This window comes from Protopterus annectens, chromosome 5.part0 (genome assembly GCF_019279795.1).
Source record: "Protopterus annectens isolate FY-2018-M chromosome 5.part0, PAN1.0, whole genome shotgun sequence".
Lineage (NCBI taxonomy): Eukaryota > Metazoa > Chordata > Ceratodontiformes > Protopteridae > Protopterus > Protopterus annectens.
In genome coordinates, this window is record NC_056735.1 from 1,293,012,700 (window position 1) to 1,293,032,699 (window position 20,000).

Sequence of the window (20,000 nt, forward strand, 5' to 3'; positions counted from 1 at the left end):
GTGAATGCTGCCGATCAACCCACAGTGAGGAGACAGAGAAGAGTGTACAGACCCAGGGTAACCTACCAGGGGCTACATGAGCTAGAGATAGTGGAGTGCTATAGGGTGGACAGGGACCTCCTACAGCAAATTGTTGAGCTCTGCCAGCCATGCCTCACACACCAAACTGACCGAGGGGAACCCATCCCAGTGGATACCAACGTATGTGTAGGCTTAGGAATACTAGCCACAGGTACCTCCCAAAGCTCAACTGGGGATATCATGGGGATCTCATAGGCATCAGCATCCAGAGTATTCCACCAGTTCCTGGATGCCATGTTAGCACATGCTGGTGAGCACGTATATTTCCTCCACACCCATGAGGTGTTGGCAGCAGTATGCATCTCTTCCACCAAATATCAGAATACCCTGAGGTAGTGGGTGCTATAGACTGCACACACATACACATCAAAGCGCCACCTGGTGATCAGGGTAGGGCCTACATCAACCGCAGGGGCATCCCCTTCATCAACTGCCAGGTTGTCTGTGATGCTCAGGGCATTATAATGAATGTGTGTGCTGGCTGCCCTGGAAGCTATCACGATTCCCACATTTGGCATCTAAAGCAGCTGTACCAGACATTTGCCATTGAGGACATCCCCTATGGTCACCTAGTAGGGGATGCTGGTTGCACACTGGAGCCGTGGCTGATGACATCCATCAGAAAAACACACACACCTGAACAAGAATGCCATAATGAGGCACACGCACAGACCAAACTTGTAATACAGCGTGTGTTTGGGATGCTGAAGTCACAGTTCTGGTGTCTAGACACATCTGATGGAGCCTTGCAGTACTCACCAGCTACATGTACCCAAATTGTTATGGTATGTGCCATGCTGCACAATATGATCCTGTGGAAACAGCTGCAGCAAGAACAGCACAGGGCAGGGCCACACAGCCCCACACCAATGGCAAGGCCTGCACAGGCACAGAGTGACTCGGAGGAGGAACAACCGGAGCCTGCCCCAGTAGGCAGATGGAGGCATTTCCAGTATGCCGAGGCCGCATCAAAGAGACAGCGCATAGCACATACACTGACACAGTAGGGACCCAGGGAATGACACCTCTCTCTGAATCACACATACAGTAAAAGGGATGCCAAACATGACACTACCTGTGCTCAACCATGTATAGGGAGTGTACTATGTGCATCCAACATAGGCAGCTCTCCAGCACCATCTGCAATCCTGGCACACCCACAAGGTAAGTCAGTCAACCTACCAATTGCCAAATGGAGTAGAAGGTGTCATTACCTGTATCTATGGTATGGATGTGAGCATGCAAGGGAATTGGGTGGCTGAATGTTATGGCAGCAGAAAGTAGACACCCATAGTGGCACCATGACATCTGTAACACATACTGGAGTCACCATAGTAGCCAGTACTACACAGGGTGACAAAACCTACTGCAGGAAATGTGCTGGGTGACATGTGTGTCCATATGACTCACACATGCCAGTCAGGAAGGTTCACATACCCAACAACAGTCTCAGCCAGCAGGACAGGTGTACACAAACCCAAACAGAGCCTGTGCTGTAGCCTGTGCTGTGGCCTCTGAATGATGTCTATGGGTAACCTCCTCCCCAGGCCTACACAGACAGACTACAACAGGTCAGGCAGTGGGATGTTAGTTCTGAAGGGTAGGAAGTCAGACACTAATATGCAGCCAAAGCTAAGATCTGTAGTACACTGGTATGCCTCTAGTCAGCATGATAGATAAGAATACAGAATGAAATGGAGTACCTGACATACCAGTATAGGCATAGAAAATGTGTACAAGTGTCAGGTGTGCCTCCCCATCCTACATAGTAATGTAATAACAGTCAGGTGTGCCCCCCCACACTTGTGTAGAAATAGTCAGGTGTGACTCCTATCCTACGTAGTAATGTAATAACAGTCAGGGGTGCCCCCCAATCCTGTGTAGAAATGTAGAAATAGTCAGTTGTGCCCCCATCCTACATAGAAATGTAGTAACAGTCAGGTGTGCCCTCCAATCCTGTATAGAAATGTAGAAATAGTCAGGTGTGTCCCCATCCTACGTAGAAATGTAGTAACAGTCAGGTGTGCCCCCTCAATCCTGTGTCGAAATGTAGAAATAGTCAGGTGTGCACCCCCATCCTATGCAGAAATGTAGTAACAGTCAATGCCAAATGATCGACGGATACCCTGCAGCAACAGCATGCTACCTGTAGTTGTACAACACAAAGGTCAGCACTGCAGTACAAACTACCTGGACTAGATCCACACATTCAATACAGACAGGCATACTGGGCATGCTCGCACACTTAGAGAAATGAAGGCAATGTCAGTCAACAACATACTGAAAGGTCATACTGGGAATGCTCACACACTTAAACACATGAAGGCCATGTCTGCAAACACCATTTTACCAGACATATCTGGTAGTCGAAGATGTTTGTGCAGACACTCCTCAGTATGCACCACTCATGCTTTGCACACACAGTGGATAGGAATACAGACATATGTCAGGACAACACACTATAATAAGCCAAAGGTAGAAGTACATAGATGTGTGGAAGAGGGTGACAAGGAGCCATCCAGGCCTGTCCCACCCAGCACACAGCCAAAGGGCCACAACCACATGAGGTTCAGATGTCACTCACTGCAGATAATAGCCGTCGGTATCTGTCAGCATTACAGACTATGTGGTGCATGTGGTGCACGTGCTAGCTGTGCAACATGACTGTACAAGTAAGTAGTCATCTAGTAGCTATATACACGTACCTGTAAAATATGATCCTGTGTGTGCCCGTATGTGGCGTGTCAACCTCTAGATGAATGGGTTATGTCCCATGCACACACACTGCCCTCCCCATAGCCCTACTATGACAAGCCTGCTGAGGTCATCCACTGTGAAATACACCTTTAGGAGAGTTGTAGCCCAGTAATCTCTGTGGCATATCCCATAACTGCATACTGATGTAGTGTGATAAAATAGCTAGGTAAGACTTCTAATCCCAGACTTGGCAAGTGTGTATGTCTGTGTAGAGAGCAACACTCTTTAGGGTAGTCACACTCCCTACAATTCAAATGTTCTACTTTGGCAAGGCTATTGATGTCATGCACTTAGAAATATCCCTCTGGGAAGGATGTAGCCCAGTATTTTCCATAGTGCATGCCATAACTGAGTACTGCTGTAGTGTGATATAGAACTCTGGTAGGGTTCTATTCCCACCCATGGCTGTTCTGGATGTTTTGTGTGTGTTTCAATGTCTGTGTAGGGAGCAATGCATTTTAGGCTAGTCACACTCAGTGCATTTCAAATGCCCTACTTTGGCAATCCTGATGATGTCATTCACTGTGAAATACACCTTTGGGGAAGGGGAACTCCAGCAATCTCCGTGCTGCGTCCTATAACAGCATCATGCTTTAGTGTGATATAAACCTCTATTAGGGTTTCTATACCCACACATGGTGGTTGTGGATGTTTTGCATGTGTTTCAATGTCTGTGTAGGGAGCAATGCATTTTATCCTAGCCACACTCACTACAATTCAACGGCCCTACTTTGGCAATCCTGCTGATGTCATTCATTGTGAAATACACCTTTGGGGAAGGAGTACTTCAGCAATCCCTGTGGTGCGTCCTATAACAGCATCATGCTGTAGTGTACCCCTGGGTATCATATCACCTTTTAGTTAATTACAGTCATATATTAGAATTATTATTAATTACATACATATTTGCATAATTAAAAGGCCGGGAATAGCCTTTTCAGCCTCACACTAACCACGCTGAAGCTATACCATGGCCATTAGGATGGCTGGAAACCACATTTACTTATACTATGTTTTATTTTAAATAGGTATCACTACAAATAGATATATAAAGTCCTATTTAAATGGCTGGGTAATGCCTTTTAGCATTCTGGCTAACCACTAGGAAGCTTATGCCATATGCTGAATCAATTAATGTGGGGACTCCTTGTCCAAAGGCTAGTGTAGACTTTGAGCCTGCTACCAGCCCTAACTCTCATTCAGATGATAATATATAGCAATCCTGACATTTTCTATGCATTGTTCCTGATTTTGGCTGTACTGTTTTTCACATGTATTTGTGTCAGATGATGACTTTAAACTAATGAGTTATATGTTGTCCTACTGAGCCTACAGAGTATAAACAGCTAGATAATTGATATAACAAAATACAAGCTCTCTTATGATACTGGTAGCTTCTAATAAATAAGTGAATGTACAATTTTCTAACTGTTATAACTATTGTCCTAATATCATATCTTATGTTAATGTTAGCTTCTTGCTACTTACCACCACTGTTGTCTCTGTCTCTCCCACAAGTACCCTGATCTTCTCTGTGCTGTTCCAGTCCATAATTTTCTGAGAACCTACCTACCTGGTGACAAAGGACCCGTCCAACATATAACCGTGGCTTCATCTCTCAGCTTCTACTCCCTGCTCCCACTCTCAAGGAAATAAGAAAGTATGTTATCTATGTCCTACATGTAAAATATACTACTGTCCACTGTTGCTTCAGGGGTTCTAAAGCACGCCCTGAGCCCGGTCAGCCAACAGCCTCTTAACCCTCCCTACTAGCTACCTTGTACACAAAACTCCTACACCGCCTCTTAGTACCCCTCTTACTAGCTTTTCTCCCTTCCCTAATCTGGCAATAAGCCTACCCCCTTACTGTATTTGCTTGTAATTCTAGGTGGCACCCCTGTCCCTTCTAATATTTCTCCTGCTTACCCCTTTGTTATTCTGATTGTTTTACTCTATACTTCTATGACCTAGAACTACTCTGAAACTTCACACTGTACCCTTTATTCTAACTTACTATACTCCCCTGTTTTCTAATTACACTCCATACTTATCTCTGTTACTTCACTTACCTTCAGTATTCAGCTCTGCTGACTGATTGTTTCTCCTCTAGCTGCTCCATTGCCTGTTTCTAGCCACTCCGTTCGCCCTGCGGGCTCACTCCACTCCCCTACCCTACCCCCAATTCCCACCCACCCCAGGGGTCTTAGACTTATACGTCACTAACCACTCCCCCTTCCATCTTATCCTATCACTTACCACATCATCTCCAGGCCACTCCCTTAGCTCTCTCTCTTAATTAGTACTACTCAACTCTCTTTTGAACCACTCCCTGCCCTTACTAACCATCCACTACACTATTTTACTTCCCAATTCTACCTCTTATCTAAACCTCCTCTAATTTCTTACCTGATTATTTTATACCCTGCTCAATCTCTTCCATAACTCTCTTCTTCTTTCTATAACACCTACTTACACAAACTATTCCCTACTTAAAACTACTTTTTACCATGGCCCCAGCAAATAAACATATTTTCTCAAACATACTACTCTTGACTACCAGAATAGCCTGTCTTACCATACCTTACTCACTCACCTCCTTTGAATATCTTTTTCTCCCTGAACAAAACCATTACATCCATTAAACACTAACATCTTCTTTCATCTTCTCCCTTAACCACAGTAACATAACCTGTAACTCCAACTATATGCTACCAAAATTTCACAGAGCAGCCCACATTATCTACGTCTCTTCCAAAAAGACTTCTAATAACCTCTATAAACTCCTTAAATCTCTACAATACCCCCAACAACACCCGCTCCTAGACGGTGATATTCATCCAAACCCTGGCCCCAATACTAACTACACCAATAACCCAACCAATTTAACATTGCCTATAGTTTCTACACTAACAAAACCATGTAACTCCCTCTTGATAGCTCACCTTAACATTAGAAGTATTAACAATAAAATTTCCCATCTACATGCTCTCCTTGATGTACACTCATTTGACATACTATATCTTACAGAAACTTGACTAAAACCATGTACTCTATACCAGGAAATTACCCCTCCTGGCTATAACATCCTTAGAAATGACCGTAAAATCAAAAAAGGTGAAGGTATAGCCATTCTCTATAAATCTAACCTCCAAATTTCCCCCATTAATGTGCTTCCATCATTTGCCACCAAATCTGAAATCCTAACAACCAAACTCCAAATCAATAACTCCAAATCTATCTATCTACTTTGTATGTATCTACCCCCAGGTAATAATACCAATACTCTTGAGAACCTACTCAGTCACCTCTTTACCCAACTACCCCAGGAGACCATTGTATTAGGTGACTTTAACATAGACTGGTCCACTTGCAGTTCTCTAAATCCTACCAATAACATAAACCTCTTTGGTTTCTCACTATTAATAACAACTCCTACAAGAATCCACAAACCTAGCAACAAGGAAACTACTCTGGATTGGATCCTTATTAATAGCCACCCTGAAACTTATACTCCAGGAACCCTTCCCGACGACATTAGCGACCACATGCTTACCTACATTATTAGACAAAAAGTCCATATTCCAACTACTCATAACCTCACGCTTAAAAAAATCTTTAATCCAGACAGCTTCCTAACTGAATTGCAAGTATGTGACTGGTCACCACTAACCCATCTAGAACTTGATGAATCCGCTATCTACTTTAATATTAACTTTCTTCAAATCCTTGACTGCCATACACCTTATCGCACTACTAGAATAAGAACAAAATCTGCCCCATGGCTCACAAAACAAACTAGGCAGAAGATACTCCTTAGAAATATAATCTGGGCTAAATGGAGAGCTACCAAATGCCCAACAAACCACCTTCACTATAAACAGCTAAGAAATGCCACCAAGAAGGATATTCTTAGAGATAAAAAAGACTTCTACCTTCAACTACAACAAACCAGCCAACAAACTCCACAGAAATTTTGGTCTGGAATAATAAACACACTTCTTCAGCCAGGCTACACCACTACTCCAGACCCAACTGGTTTCAACCATAATAACTCCAACCAGATCCCTGATGCCTTTAATAACTACTTTACAGAAGCCATTCTAACCCTGGCCAATTCTTTACCACCTTTCACTACTTCCCAAACTAATACCTGCAAAACTTCATTGCCTACCTTTCAGATACAACCTGTATCCACATCCCTCATCTGTAAGCTATTTCAAAAACTGAAACCCTGCACCCCTTCTGCTGACTGTCTCCCATCTGAATTCCTACAAATAGCCGCAAAAGCCATAGCCTATCCCATCTCTATCCTTATTAACAGAACTATCTCAGAAGGCAAAATCCCTGCTCTATGGAAGATATCCCACATCATCCCTCTATACAAAGGTGGACCTTTTACTGAGCTTTCAAACTATCGCCCTATTGCTTTACTCTCCCCTTTAGCTAAGATTATGGAAAAATGTATTCACAAACAATTACTTAACCACTTACTACAAAATAACCTACTTGCAAACTGCCAACATGGCTTTAGGCCATTCCATAGCACATCAACTGCCCTCTTATCCTTTACCAACTCTATATATAAAAATCGTAACAATAACTCTTTTTCCTCTGCAGTATTTATTGACCTGTTGAAAGCCTTTGATATGGTTAACCATAACTTACTACTAGACAAACTAGATGCCCATTCTCTCGTCCCTCAAGCTATACAATGGTTTAGGTCTTATCTGGAAAATAGACAGCAAGCAGTACTTTGGCAGAACAAACTGTCTTCTCTACTCCCAGTTAATATTGGAGTACCCCAGGGCTCTAACCTAGGTCCCCTACTCTTTTCTTTATTTATTAACAATCTACACATGAACATACCTCAAGCCACCTGCATTCAATATGCTGACAACTCCACCTTAATCTGTACAGCCAAGAATATAGCCACTCTCCACTCCCTTACCCAAACTGTTTTTCAAAATGTTGAAAACTGGTTTATGCAACACTGCCTCCTCCTAAATCCCCCCAAAACTAAACTACTGCTTTTTACCCCTACTCACAAATCACCTACTCCTTTCTTCTATATAATCTCTAACAATGGTACCAACATTACCCCAGATACTACAACCCACCTACTAGGTGTAACAATTGATAATCATCTCAGCTATGATGAACACATCAACTCCACTCTAAAGTCTGTTAACAAAAAACTTGGCACCCTCTATAGAATCAAACCCTTCCTTACCCCTTCTGCAAGGAAAACTATTGCCCAAACCCACCTCATTTCTACCCTTTTCTATGCCTGTGTTATATATACTAACCTATCCAAAAACAACCTCTCTAAACTCTCCACCTGTTATAATAGCATAGCTAGATTCATCACAAGCTCCCCCTTTAAAACTCACCACTTCCCTTACCTCAAACAACTATAATGGCTAGAATTGAAAAAACATATACTCTGTCAACAATTACTCAAAAGATCCTATACCATCCTAACAACACTTCTATCCTCACTAATCTAATTACACCATATACAAATCTATCCACACTACGCTCTGCTAATAAGCTTCTAGTTTCATCAAATAAAGCTAATAACAAAGCTGGGGATTCACTCTTCTCAAACACTGCAGGAAAAATCTGGAACCAGCTTCCCTCAGAATTATCTACCCTTGCTTCTACTTCTCTTTTTAAAAAACATCTTAAAGAACATCTAAAAACTCATTGGCTTTGTCCATGCGCTAACTTAGACTGATATTTTTCTTCACTTTACTCTTACCCCTTTCCCTACTCCTGTAACCTATGTCTCCAAAACTAGTTACTACTCTTTCTTCGATTTATGTTCTCTTCCCCTACCTGAGACTTGCTCATACCTTCTACTGTGTTTTGTATAATTATTTAGTAGACTTTTTACTAAATTTGTTATAGTTTAAAAATGTATTAATATAACTGCTTTTAGACTAATACTAGACTGTACTGTTATTCTTTATGTTTCTATGCATTGTTAACTTTGTCACTGTTCATGCTTGGAGCTTTTCTCCCCAGGCCTCTACTGAAAATGGACATATATCCAGCTAGACTAGCCCGGTTAACAAATGTAAAATAAATAAAAATAAATAAAATATAGACCTCTATTCGGGTTTCTATACCCACACATGGTAGTTGTGGATGTTTTGTGTGTGTTTCAATGTCTGTGTAGGAAGAAATGCATTTTAGCCTAGCCACACTCACTACAATTCAAATGCCCTACTTTTGCAATCCTGCTGATGTCCTCCAATGTGAAATACACCTTTGGGAAAGAGTACTCCAGTAATCTCCATGGCGTATACTATAACTGCGTAGTCCTATAGTGCAATAAACTAGTTAGGTAGGAGTTCTAATCCCAGACATAACAGGTGTGTGTGTGTGTGTGTGTGTGTGTGTGTGTGTGTGTGTGTGTGTGTGTGTGTGTGTGTGTGTGTGTGTGTGTGTGTGTGTGTCTGTGTAACTCATATCCTGTGTGGAGGTGGGTGTGAGTGTGTAACAACTGCGCCCAATGTGGAGTGGGTTTTACAAATTTCTTGTGTTGTATTTAATATTTTACCTTAAATGAAGACAAGACACTTCTTCCTCTCTTTCAGTGGTATTTATTACACATGTGTGGGAGCCTCATGGAAAGTACCAGGGAGACTCCCCGAACAAACGAATGCATAAGCTTATATGCTGGTGATATTGCTGACAGTATAAAAACGTAAACTAGACCAATTAAAATAATACAGAAGACAATTAACCAATCAGTGGTTTACCCGTAGGCTTAAAGTAGTTCACATTACTACATCTCTAGGCAGAGAAAGAAAATCGGATATACTTCCATATAAGGCATATTTCCTGCTTTCAAACAGGCTCTTGTTTTTCAGTACCTTTCCACTATTCACAGTTTACTCAAAGTTCGTAGTACAAAGTTCATCTCGATACATACAGGTTTTCACATACTTAATCTCCTTGAACACATGCTTTGACCATTCATATTTTACAATCCCCCATTTGATGCTGTGTAAGCATCACCATTTAGTCTATCATACATTTGCCCTAAGTCTAACATAATCATGTAGCTAGTTCCTTCAACATTGTCACATATTTTTATTTCATCATCCATATTCATAACTGCAGGTATATAAAACTTTGGCACCTTTTTAGTAGTCTTAAAAGACATTAATTTCAAAATCAATGCTTTGATTAAAAACACAACAAGAAAATCAATAAGAGCTAATACTGTGATTAATAAAGTTAACTTCAAAAGTCCACCTCCCCAACCTGAAAACAGGTTGGTTAGCCATGCCCACATTGAGTTATTGGCCTCTTTGGCCTTAGAAAGTTCGGAGACTCTGAATGAGTTCGAGATGACTTTCAATTTCGTGCTGATTGTCAGGAATAAAAGTACAGCACTCCTCCTGGATTAAAGCACAAGTTCCGCCTTTCACCGCTAGGGTGAAATCAAGAGCCATACAGTTTTGCAGGACTACAACTCTCATTGCAGTCAGTTCATCAGTCACTAGTTCTAAGGCAGAAAATGTGGCATTGCTTAATACTTAATTCTGTCAGAAACACAGAGTGCTATTGCGATGGAGAGAAAGTTGTAATGCAATAGATTTACTGGATGTAATGTTGGCAGTGTTGTCAAGTAAACTAATCCATGTATCAATGATACTTAGTGGAGCCGCAGCCAAAGACAATCCCCCATGTATGGAAGGAATGGAAGTGCAGATCCAACAGTTAGAGACATTAAATGTAGAAGCATAAACATATTTATGGCTTGATAGGTGTTGAAAGGTGGGTGCCAAATAGCTCACTTGGTGTGATGCATCAATGGAGCAGGAAATAAAAATGGCCACAGCAAAAATAACAGTACAAGAATGACCACCAAAATGATTGTCCAATATTTCTGTGGAAAGGGTGGTTGAGTCTGCGTAGTGTCAGAAGTTTGAAGTTTTCCAAAAGGGTAAATATTAGGCATTGTCAGGTACTGGAACAGTTCTACTGCGAGTACGAGTAGCAATGGGATGAGAATATGGAGTTGAAAAAGGTAAAGGCTGTTGATCTTCAGACGGCACAACTTTTTTGACGTGTGAAATGTGGATCCAAGTTGGAGATCCCTGCAGTCACACAGCAGATGAAGTTGTTAGTAGAACCAGGAAGAGCCCCTTCCAGTGTGGCTGGAGCACTGTTTTTCTAGAGAAGGATTTAATGTAGACCCAATCCCGTGATTGTAGAGCGGATGCTAGAAAAGTATCAGGAAGATGTTGAGTGGCTGCTACTTGTCGGTGGTGAAACTGTAGGAAAGAAGCAAGAGATTTGCAGTACAAAAGAATATCATTATTAAATGCATCATATTCAGAAAAAGGTGGTGGTGGTGTCATGGGCATACGCAGAGGGTGACCCATGAGAATTTCATGTGGAGAAAGACCCTTAGTAGGATGCGGTTGTGACCGCATAGAAAGTAAGGCTAGTGGGAAGGCCTGTACCCAAGTTAGGCCTGTTTCTGAAGTGACTTTAGCAAGTCTTGTTTTTAATGTTTGATTCATGCATTCAATAATACCTGATGCCTGTGGTCTATATGGACAATGACATTTCAAAGTAATGCCTAACATTCTACACAATGATTCAACTAACTTAGCAGTAAAATGCGTTCCACGGTCAGAATATATTTGACAAGAAACACCAAAATGAGGTATCAATTCATAACACAATTTTTTTGCAACTGAAATAGCATCATTTTAGCACAGGGGTAGGCTTCCAACCACCCTGAAAAAATATCAGCAATAGTCAAAACATATTTAAACCTTGCACAAGGTGGGAGTTCAATAAAGTCCCATTGTAAAGCACAAAATGGTCCCATTAGTTTTGGCACAGGTTGAGCGGGAGCCAGAGTGCCCTTTGAAATGTTATGCTGTAAACAAATGGAGCACGTGCTCCAAAACTGTTGCACAGAAGCAGAAAGTCCTGGGGCAAACCAATCCTTCTGGATTGGTTTGATTAATGCTTGTACCCCTACATGAGCTGGCAAATGATATGCTTTTATAAGATAATTTAACATAGTGGTAGGGCAAATTAATCTGCCATCAAGATGCTGCCAAATTGAATCAGAGTGTTGGAAACAACTGTGGGCCAGTCATGTTTTTCTTTCTGATTCCGATGCTTCACTTTGTAAAGCTTTCAAAACAGTAGTGTCAAAAGTAACCATTTGTAAGATAGGCTGCAGAAATCATCCCTGAACAGTATGTGAAAGAGCAGCCTGCCTGACAGCCCAGTCAGCCAAATTGTTTCCCTTAGCTACTATGGAGTCATTAGACTGGTGAGCTGCACACTTGACAACAGCAATTTTGGAAGGTAATAATAAATCTTGTAAGAGGTGATCAATATACAAGTAATTTTTAATTGGTGCCCCAGAGAATGTCAAAAATCCCCTTTCCTTCCATAAGGTACCAAAATCATGAACAAAACCATGGGTGTAACGTGAATCAGTGTAAATAGTAACAGATCTGTCTTTGGCCATTTTACATGCATGCGAAAGTGCCACTAATTCCACGGCTTATGCGGAAGTGCCAAGTGGTAATTGCCCAGTTTGTAAAACCTCAGATGGCGAGCAGACTGACCATGCAGCCTGGAGTTCGCCAAAATTATTTCGTAAACAGGATCCATCTACAAAAAGAACTAAATCAGGATTAAGCAAAGGAACATCTTGCAAATCTAATCTAGGAGAAAGAACAGTGTTAAGTACAAGCACACAGTCATGTGGTTCACCCTCGTCACTAGTTGGAATTAATGAAGCAGGATTTAGTGGTGGGCAACGTGTAATTTGAACAGCGGGATTACTTAATAAACTTATCTCATATTTAGTGAGGCAAGCATTAGAAAGATACTGAGTTTTTGTTTTTAAAAGTAATGCTTGTACTGCATGAGGTACTGCTAATATAGTGTCATGTCCTAATGTCAATGGTGCAGCCATATCAATCAAAACAGCAGCGGCTGCCACTGCTCATAAACAGGGTGGGTAGCCAGAAGCAACAGGGTCTAACTGAGTACTGTAATATGATGTAGGTCGATAGCCTCCTGTACGCACTTGCGCCAGCAGGCCCAGGACAGTTTTATTTTTTTCACAGCAGAAGAAAACAAAGGGTTTAGAATAATCTGGGAGCCCCAGGGCAGGTTGGTTTATCAATGCTGTTTTAATAGCCTGAAAGGTATTTTCATGTTCAGGGGACCAAAGCAGAGGGTCTGTGACCTCCTTTTTTTAGAAGCTGTAACAGAGTGGCCAAAATTTCTGAAAAATTATGCACGCACTGTCTACAATAACCTGCTAGGCCAAGGAATCCCCTGAGTTTTCTCTGAGTTACAGGGCAGGGGACAGTCTGAATGGATGTAATTCTACTTGGAAGTATTTGACATGAACCCATAGAAATTATGTGTCCTAGGTATTGTACTTTTTCTTGAGCAAACTGCAATTTAGATTTATTTACCTTAAAACCTCGTTCGGCTAAAAACCTTAAAACTAGAAGTGAGTCCTCTATACAAGACTGGGTATCTTGTGAAGTGATAAGAATATCATCTACATACTGAACCAATACTGAATGTGGTGGTAATTGTAAATCCTGCAGTTGTCTGTGCATCTCTCTGGAGAACAGGGTTGGAGATTCTACATACCCTTGGGATAGTCGGGTCCTAGTATACTGTTGGCCTTTATAAGTGAATGCAAACAAATACTGACTATCTGCATGTACTGGGATAGAGAATAAAGCTGATGAAATATCTATAACCATAAAACAACGTGCTGTAGGTGGAATACAGCTTGAAATCGTAGCTGGGTTTGGTATGATTGGAAAAAACAGGCAAGACAGCTTTATTGACTTCTCGTAAGTCTTGCACAAATCTGTAAGCTTGTTTACCAGGTTTCTTTACCAGTAGAATCGGAGTATTATATGGACTTGCTGTAGGTACTATAATTCCTTCTTGTACCAGGGCAGAAATAACGGGGGCAATACCAGATGTGGCCTCTACCGTCAAAGGGTACTGTGGTACCCGAGGTAACTTTGCTCTGGGTTTTAAGGTTATTTTAACAGGAGTGGCTGAAATTAGAAACCCAACATCATTATCATGAGTGGTCCATAGGTAATGAGGTTAAATGCTTATTCTTATCAAGGTCGGACTGAATACACATTGTTTGCAGAGTGACGTTTTCATCTCAAGTAGCCAAAATACTATCTTGTGTATCTGAAGGTACTTGTAAATATACCCCTTCAGCAGTGCAAAAGATGGTTGCTCCCATCTTACAGAGCAAATATCTTTCCAATAAATTTAAAGGTGCTGAGGGTCCTACTAAAAATGCACGATTGTCTTGTAAAGGTCCCAAAGTTGCTGGGACTGGGATGGTCTTAGAATATTCAATAGGAATGCCATAGACAGCTACCCCTCTAGTTACATTATTGGAGAGGGGGACATTTATTGCTGCTTTGCCAGGTAACATAGATTTGGATGCTCCAGCATCAATCAAGAAGGGGTACGGTTTATCTTTGACAAGTAACATAACATGTGGTCCATTTTGATCCACAGGTATGAAAGTGTACAACTGCTGTTTTCTTTGTTCGGGGAACCTTCATTGTGATGACTGCCGATTGGATGGAGTCCAATTAGAATTCCACTGAGGTGACGTATCAGTGGGTGGGGCAGGTTGCTTAGCCAGATACCGACATTCATTTCTCCAATGGCCTACTTGGCCACAATTGAAACACTCCATCTGATTATTATAGCTTTGGGGTGTGGCTGATCGACTTTCCTGCCAGTTTTGTCTATTTTGGTTTCCAGCCCTTTGGCGTCCACCTCTCCCTCTTCCCGTCCTCATCCTCCCTGTCCACGCTGCCCAAAGGCAGTCCACATCTGAATCTGCTCTTTATCCAATTTCTCTTGTAAGTCCTTTTTTTCTGTGCTAAGTGGTGGGAGAGGTATTGCACTTGTGTAACTAATTCATGCAATCCAAGACTAGGCCAGTTTAAACATACTTCCATTAGCTTATCCCGTACTTGTGGGCGTAACCCATCTATGAAAGCAGCCAACAATCCTCTCTGTGCCAGCCCTTTGGTGGGTTCGGGGTACCCAGAATAAGCCTCAAAGGCTTCAGTGAGATGATTTAAATACTCATCCACAGGTTCATCTTCTTCTTGAAGAACTGACTTGATTTTGGACCAGTTGGGTGTGGGTGGAACTATTACTGTGATAGCATCTACTATATGCTGTCTGACTGCTTTGAACCCATTATCTCCATGTGCATCATGATTTGGAATCAGAATAGGGACATTGGCATGGTCCCAAATCCATTTCATTAGATCAGCCAGTATGGCATACCGAAAAACTGCCCTAACTTCTTCTATCGTAGGATTTTGTAAACAAATATGTCCTGCCAGCACACACTGAACTTAGCTGGATTAGTATGAATAGGTGGCAATGATTTAGTAATGGCTTGAAAATCAACTGCCGACCACGCCCTAGGTACTACAACGGTAGGTGGTTCCTGTGCACTTCTAGCATGAGTTGGGTTAGGTACCTCCCTCAAAGGTAACAATCTGTCGTCGTCTGACAACTCCGATCCTGAATCTGGATTAAATTTATCTGGTCCAAAATACCCATCCCCACTGTCAGTTATAGCGGGGAACTGACCAAAATACCTTCATCTGTGTAAATGTCACTTTCCTTTACCTTTATAGTAGGGTTTAGCTTTAAAATACATTACAGCTTTTGCTTCTTTGAGTCTTACTACGAGGTTTTGGTCCCTTTTTTCTATCGCTTGTGTCTGGATCAGATTCACTACAGTGACTGTCCACAGCTTGTTCTCTTTCTCTAGGGGTGGAATCTTTAGTGGTGGAATCTGGCTGCTGTGTTTCCGCTACTTGTTGAGCGAGGGGGGGGGCTGATACTGTGAGGGTGCAATCGGTGGTCCAGTTGGTGATGGGAGAAGCCAAGCATTATCGTCTTCTGATGATTCAGTTATCTGTAATTTAGCTAATTCCTTCACAGGACAAAGCCCTCTAAAGGGTGGGTCCTTCAAACATTTACCATTTACTATATCTAAATTACTAGCAGTTTGTTGTAATTCCCTCAGTTGCTCTTTTAATTTCTGCTGATTATCTTTTAAACTACTAATAACCAAATCCTTTTCTCTTTATTTTGCCTCTATCATCCAATCATTAAATGCTGCCCAGCACAACCCTGGTATTCTTCTCCCTTTTCTCTTTAATTTCCCTTGGAGATTAAGCAAAATATTTTTATTAAAACTACCATTTTCTGGAAAGGTGAGTTTACCATCGCCTTCAGTGAGGGCGACCCACTGACTTATAAACATACAGATGTCCCGGGACACACGAAAATACATATACCCAGCTGGTGTACCTCTTTCTGGCTCTTTTATGGTTCCCACACTCGCTCCCATTTTCACACAATAAGCTATTCTGTATTTTACAGATGTAACTATGACGTTTTGTAAATGTCGTTTTCCCACTCTCGTATCTCCTTTCACTCTTATGTCGCCAGTGTTTTATTTTAACCCACTCTCATACTGCACAATCAATAGCAGAGAGGAAAACAAATGCATGCCACTTACCTCAAAACAACTGAATGAGAGGAATTATTACATTTCTATAAGATTATCAATACCAAATTTTTTTAAGCAGGCAAGTACCGGAAATGAAAGAAACACTGCCAGAACAGAAAATTCTGTCATGGGCCCTTTTACTAGCAGTACTTCGTTCAATCCCCAACTACCACAGCTGTTATCAATTCAGATCCAAATAAACAGCACCAATTGTTGTATTTAATATTTTACCTTAAATGAAGACAAGACACTTCTTCCTCTCTCTCAGTGGTATTTATTACACACGTGTGGGAGCCTCATGGAAAGTACCAGGGAGACTCCCCGAACAAAGGAATGCATAAACTTATATGCTGGTGATATTGCTGACTTTACAAAAATATAAACTAGACCAATTAAAATAATACAGAAGACAATTAACCAATCAGTGGTTTACCCATAGGCTTAAAGCAGTTCAAATTACTACATCTCTAGGCAGAGAAAAAAAATCGGATATACTTCCATATAAGGCATATTTCCTGCTTTCAAACAGGCTCCTGTTTTTCAGTTCTTTTCCACTATTCACAGTTTACTCAAAGTTCATTGTACAAAGTTAATCTTGATGCATACAGGTTTTCACATACTCAGTCTCCTTGAACACATGATTTGACCATTCATATTCTACACTTATATGGTGGCCCTAGTATATATCACAATGTCCACTGCACAGGGATAACAGATGTGAAATAGCTAAGAGGCTGGGGTGCAAATCCATACCCATACATGTGACAACAAGGCAAACAAAGTTAGCAACCCTAGTATTACTCAGAGAACACTCTCAACCCATGTTACACACACACACACACACACACACACACACACACACACACACACACACACGCACACACGCACACACACACACTTGCCTAGGCAACAGCCACTATGTTGGTAGTACACTGCATATTGCCCACTGATAGTAACAATGGAGTGATTGCAGTGGGCTACAGAGGGCATGGCACCCTGTCCATTTGTCCAATAGGCACATACATGCAGACAGTGCACTTTCCCCATGTTCCCCACTGGACACCTGCAACACCTGAGGTGCCATCAAATGTGACCCACAAAGGACATACCATGCCTGAAAACAAATCCTGTATGGACAGATGCCACTGAAACCAGGGACTGCCATTAGCATTCTATCAATGTAGGTGCAGGGTAAACCTGCTGTCCATTACCAGTTCCCGCCACACGAGGCCAGTACTGGCACATCTGATGATAATCTGTCTACAAAACATGGTCCAGACACCCCAGGTACAGTTCCACATGTCACTGTATATGCATGTGGGAGGTGTGCACATTCCAGACACCGTCCATGTCATGGACTAAGGAACATGTACATGGCAAGCAATGCACAGCATTGGCCACACGCAGTAGTCACCCAGGTGACTGGATGGTGAATACAATACCCACCTGTGTGGGAAAATCCAGAAACCACACCCCTGAGCCACAATGCAGACCATTGTCATGTGGCCTGATGCCAAGGTATACCTAGCACCTAGCCCTGTATAGCCATCTGGCACATTCGACCACCACACACCCATGAAGCAATGCACCCATGCATGTCAGTACTGGCAGTGTGTGTGTGTATGTGTGTGTGTGTGTGTGTGTGTGTGTGTGTGTGTGTGTGTGTGTGTGTGTGTGTGTGTTGTATGATGCGTATGATCACATTCACACTCACTACAACCCCCATTGGCATACTGAAGCATGCTGTCTGATGTGATACACCTCCCCATACCCTTTGCCCATATAACATCTGTATGCCCCCCTGTGGTACATGTGATACCTGCACAGTAATGTGTTGTGGCAAACTCACTAGTGATGAGTTGTATTCCTGGCCCTGCCAAGTGTGTCAATATGTGTGCATCCCTGTGAGAAAGCGCTGGCAGCTGTTCATGTGGACAGGCATGTGTACTACACCTACTGTATAGCTACCATATATCTGTTGCAGATGTCACTCACCATCACATATATGTTTTTAGGGATCCTCAACATGTAACCTTTGTGGCACATCCAATAACTGCATAGTAATGTGACAGCACTACATAGTCGTCAGGGGTTTGATACCCTGTGCTAGTAGGTGTGTGACACAAACCTGCTTAAGGTTTACTCTCCCATCCCCTCCCTGACTTGTCTTTGCCTCTGTCTGCCTCTCTCACTCCCTCTCTGGTGGATGTGAAGACCTACACCTGCTTTGCTTAGGCAGCAGCATGTGTATTTTAAGTGATGCTCATGATCAGCTGATGGCCTCTGCTCGAATTGAAGCCCTCCTCTAGATGATTGCATATGGAACAGCTGTGGTATCATTCCCATAGCCAATTGCATGTAAACACACTCCAATATCTAGGAACATCATGTTGGTTTTGGGACTTTTCATACACTGTAAGCAGGAACTCGATCTGTTGTTTTGCAAACAGCATCTCAAATGGATTGGGGATTTACCTCTAACAACATACACTGTGGAAACAGGGAAACACACAGGAGGGGGATGTGCCTGACCTGACTACAGACTGCAAGTGCTGCTATATTGCATTTGGAGTAATGCAGGATGTCTCTGTATGCTTAAAAAGGAAATGAATCCAATCCACAAAACACTTTTATTAGCAGAACAACCAAAAGCTAGTTTAGCAGAACAATCAAAACCTGGTAAGCGCTTTCGTTCCACAAATACAGAACTTCATCAGACAAAACACACTTAAAACCACTGATATTTAAACTAAATTAAGGTAATCACACGAGTAAAACACATTTCATAGCCACATCCCCTTAAAGTTATAGTAAGAGTATACATATATATATATATATATATATATATATATATATATATATATATATATATATATATAGTAAAAGATTGCAACCTAGCATCTGTTCAACATATAATGACAATAAGCATACTGTTTTTTTTCATTATAGATTTGGAACAATTAAAATATAGATATAAAAATAAATATATATTAATATAGATATAAATATACATATGTGCATACCTGTCACAACAAAACAATATTCATTTCAAATATATACATTGTTATTTAAAAGTTTTTTATTATATAAAATATTAAATATTTAAAATGTATATATTATCTCATTAGGGCTTTTAATCTTAACAGGGAACTGATAGAAATATTCTCATTCAGTTCCGGCCAGTTGCCAGCATCTAAGACCAACTGCCAGTACAGTTCCCTTTTTTCTAATAAAATAGAACAGGCACCCCCTCTTATTTCAGCAGAGATATGATCTATGACAAAAAATTGAAATGAGTGCCCTTCATTCTTCATCAAGTGCTTACTCAGAGCATTTTTTTTTTCTTCTTATTTCGTATAAATGCTCCTAAACACGATTCCTCAATTTTCTGTTTTGCCAATATAATAACACCCGCATTGTTCACACAAAGCACAATATATCACCCTTTCAGTGTTACAATTATATTTCCTTTTTAGTCTAACAGTAATGTTATTTATTTCAAATTCATATCCTTCCTTTATATATTTACAGAAATGATACATGCCACACTTGTTCATATAAC